Source organism: Otolemur garnettii, unplaced genomic scaffold (genome assembly GCF_000181295.1).
Source record: "Otolemur garnettii isolate 467f Iridium unplaced genomic scaffold, OtoGar3 scaffold00003, whole genome shotgun sequence".
NCBI classification, from domain to species: Eukaryota; Metazoa; Chordata; class Mammalia; order Primates; family Galagidae; genus Otolemur; species Otolemur garnettii.
In genome coordinates, this window is record NW_003852398.1 from 34,673,333 (window position 1) to 34,677,955 (window position 4,623).

Genomic DNA, 4,623 nt, shown 5'->3' on the forward strand with positions numbered 1-4,623 from the left:
TGATACCTTGACTGCAACCTTGTGACAGACTCCCAAATCAGAAATACTCAGCTGAGCTGTTCCTGAATTGCTGATCCACAGAAACTGTGTAAGATGTGTATGTTTGTCATTTGTCATTGTTTTATATCACTTCATTTGGGGGTAATTTCTTATGTAGTAGTGGACAACCAATACAGAATTTTGCTATAAAGAAGTAGGTGCTGCCATAAAAATCTAAAGTGTGAGAGCAGTTTTGAAATCGGGTCTGCAGATCAGGAAGAAACTGCTTTGGAATTTTTGACTCACAGAAACAATGTGATATTGATGAAGCTCAGAAACAGTACTGGCAAATGAAGGCCTCAGAAACAAAAGTTCTCTGACTTCCTGTCATCCAGTGTCTCATTCCCATTCTTCTTGAGGCTATCCAGAGAAACTACAATTCCTCTTCCCCAAGGTAGATCATAAAAACCAGAACCCCTTTTCCCAAAGGCTGGCAATAAAACCTAAAATTATTCTAGTAAAAACTGCCTGTAAAGTAGTTACCTGACCTACCTTGTTCGATTTAGGCTATAAGGCCCCTGTTGCAGACCCTGCTATACTCTTAAAAGGAAGGAATGCACAGAGAGGCCAAGAAGAATCTATAGACAGGTCTTGCTAGGTTTCCCCACTCAGTCTATTAGCATTAGATCATACTCTTATCTAGTCATATTTCTTTTTTCTTTCTTTCTTTTTTTTTTTTTTTTTGCAGTTTTTGGCTGGGACTGGGTTTGAACCTGCTACCTCCAGCATATGGAGCCAGCGCCCTACTCCTTTGAGCCACAGGTGCCGCCTCCAGTCATATATCTATATAGCTTTCTATACTTTGTTGAACCTAAGTGTAAAAATTGATAATTTCTCCTGTATCTGAACGTTCCCATATATACACATTAAATAAATGTATCTTTCTCCTATTAATTATCTTCATGTCAGTGATTTTTCACTGAAGCTTTAGGGGATCAGGGGCCTTTGTTCCCTGTAATATCATAAATGTTTATTTTTTAATGCCACTAAGTTTTGGGGTGATTTGTTATGCATAAATATATAATTAAAATATGTATAAAAATGTCATTTGAAAAAATAGAGTTACTTAGAAGAGTAAGTAGAACCAGGCATAGTGGCTCACAGTTGTAATCCCAGCACTTTGGGAAGCTGAAGTAGGAGGATTGCTTGAGGCCAGGAGTTCAAGACCAGCCTGGGCAATATAGCAAGACCCTATCTACAAAAATAAAACCAAAAATTAGTCACTCCTTAGCTACTTAGGAGGCTGAGGCAGAAGGATCACTAAAGCCCAGGAGTTCAGGGCTTCAGTAAGCTATGACTGTGGTAGTACTCCAGCCTGGGAGACAGAGCAAGACTCTGTGTCTAGAATTTAAAAAAAAGAGAGTGGATGGCATGGGTAGATAGAAAGCCTTCACTCTTAAATTCAAGATCCAATATTGAGTGTTGATATCAATTGGGAGTATCTGTGTGTTCTTGATCAGAGAGAGAAAGTGAAGAAGACTATGATAGTATAAAATATATAAACTAGTACCCCTATAAGTTGACCCAAGGGACTGTAATAAACATACAGAGGTGGTCAACAGAAGGAACTAGGCCTATTGTATTGTACATATATGTGGTGCATGTGGTTTATGAAAATTAGATTACTTCAGGAAGGTGGTCATCTCTGGGCACCCACTTAGACCTTTCAGTGGTAAACCATGGAGGTTCTACTGTATTTGGTCTTTGACCTTTTCCTGGCCTACAACTCCTAACATTCTTGGAAACTACAAATTGATGGATGTCTTTTTGTATGTTAATGAGTTGACTGATGGCTGGTGGCCCCTAGGTAGTTTCAGAATGGGGACTGGTCACCAAAAAGACCAAGGTAAGATTAGACATTTGGGAATTTCATCCCCAGCCCCTACCTCTGGAGAGGAAAGAAAGGCTGAAGGTTAAGTTAATCACCAATGACCAATGATATTAATCAATCATGTCTATGTAATGAAGCCTCTGCAAAATCCCAAAAGGACTGGGTTCAGAGAACTTCTGGATAGATAAACATGTGGCGGTTTCTGGGGAGTAGCACCCTGGGGAGGGCATGGAAACTCCATGCCCCTTCCCTCATACCTTGTCCTATGTATTCCTTTATCTGCTTCCTCTATATCCTTTGTAATAAACTGGTAAACACATTTCCCTGAGTTCTGTGAGCCACTCTTGCATATTAATCCAACCCAAAGAGGAGGTCATGTTAGCTCCAACTTGAAGCCAGTCAGTCAAACATTCCAGAGGCCTGGAACTGTGACGTGTCTGTGTGTGGGGGGTGCAGTCTTGGGGACTAAGCCCTCATCCTGTGCGATTTGATGCTTTCTCCAGGTGAGTAATGTTGGAATTGAGTTGGAGGACACTGAGCCAGTGTCCATTGCAAACTAATTGCTTGCTTGATGTGTGGAGAGAAACCTCTATTGTTGCAGGAAAACAAGGCCCAAGAGAAAGATCACCCAAACACCAAGTTTATAAGAGGAAGGGCTTTATGCACCATCCGGGGAGCTTACAGGATAGAAGTCCAAATCGCCTTGCTCCCCAAGTGGCTTGATCTTTTCCTTTTTGACAGTCAAAAAGTTTCACCCCACAGGTACCCTTCTCATTGGCCAGTTTGAATCAAGCGGGAGATGCTATTCCAGCCCCTACAGAACTACAGGATTTCACAGAACTTGGAAATTTCAGAACTTGGAAGTTCTAGGAAGTTAAGTTTACAAATTCCCAAGAGCTGAGTCACCATGGAGAGGACCCTGGAGGTGTATTCTTGTGGTCTCCTTGAGAAGTCCTGTTCTCCTAGACCTCAACCTTCTCAGGTATCCTCTCTCACTATCATGTATTTGGTCACAGAAGTCCTCTGTGTTGATTGTTGTAATTCAAGAGCAGAGGAAAAACACATTAAGTACGTTTTTTTCACTCACAAAAGCAGCGCTTAAGGACTGGAGGCATGAGTTCATCATGACTTGCAGCCCAAAGGGATCCAATGCAGAGAGCCTAGCACAGTTGTTTGTATAGCCAAAGTAGGTTAAACAGCATTGTAGAACTTAACTCATTTATTTGAATGGAAGATAAAAGATGTAAAACATTTTTAAAATGTCACTAAAGTAACAAATACCTTTACAATAACTAACCTGAATTATGTTTTAGGAGTCTCCACATTGAGATGGTAATGTAGAGTATATGCCATGTCAACGGACTTAGATTGCCTTGGATTTTCCAACATTTATTACAGATATGATAATGGGCTCCCTCATTTTCAGTATACCTAATGGCTCAAACCATTTCTAAATAACTATAAATGTATAGTTGTCCATTTCATTTGGCATTTAATCTTTAATTTTAGACTTAATCTTCAGGAGGCTTCAAAGGAGGATTTCTTTTTTTTTTTTTTTTTAGCAAAGCATAAACAGAAAGTTTTATTTAGTAAAGTGACACCCCCACACAAGCAGGGGGATAGTACACTCTGAAGGAGGTCTGAGTGGGGACCTATGACAGTAGCCTTGGGTCTTCAAAGGAGGATTTCTAATTTATATTAGATGACTATAGCAAAGTTTACTTCATATATTATTTAAATTCTTTGTTACTATTTAGTACTTAGTGCACTAATATAGTACCTAAGATAATGCTTTTAATATAGTCAGCACTCAAAGCTATTTAAATTCTATGCATGATTCTCATAATTTAAATACATATATGATCAAAAATTGATATCACCTGTATCAGTCTTTACAATGGCCAATAGAAGTTTTACTATTACACAATACAAATTCTTGAATTTTTCAGATAGGAAACTTGAAGCTCCAAGTCTAATTCTTGAGAAGATTTTTATATACTTTGGTTTCTCATAAATGAACATAATTCAAAAGCAATTAATTACCTATCTTGAATTAAAATATTAAGTGTATATTTAGATAACTTGATAGTGCTTCCACAAGAAGTATTAAAAATAGTTCCCCCTGACTCAGTGCCTGTAACTTAGTGGCAAGGGCACCAGCCACATACACGGGGGCTGGCAGATTTGAACCCGGCCTTGGCCTGCTAAACAATAATGACAACAACAACAACATAATAGCCGGGCATTGTGGTGGGTGCCTGTAGTCTCAGCTACTTGGGAGGCTGAGGTAAGGGAATTGCTTAAGCCCAAGAGTTTGAGGTTGCTGTGAGTTGTGATGCCACAGCACTCTACTGAGGGCAACAAAGTGAGACTCTGCCTCAAAAAAAAAAAAAGTTCCCCCCTTGCCTTTCCTGAGGATGAAATCAAAATAGAAAAAACATCCCTCAAATATGACAAAGTATTAAAAATCTTAAGTTTCCTAGCTTGAAATGGCCAACTATTCTCACATATCTATTTTCCCTATTAAAAAGTCTGCTAAATGAAGTAACAAAAAGGATTTTTAAAAGATGTTAGCCCCCAACGACAAAGAATAAGAGATGAGACAACAGTGAATGAGAAATGTCTACTCATTTTCAGAAAGCCAAAACAGAGAAACGATAAATGAATTCATAGATCAGAGGAAGTTACATGTTAAATGTCTGCAAGGAGTCATCAAAAGAAAGACAAACCCATTAGATATAGAACCTGTGGGA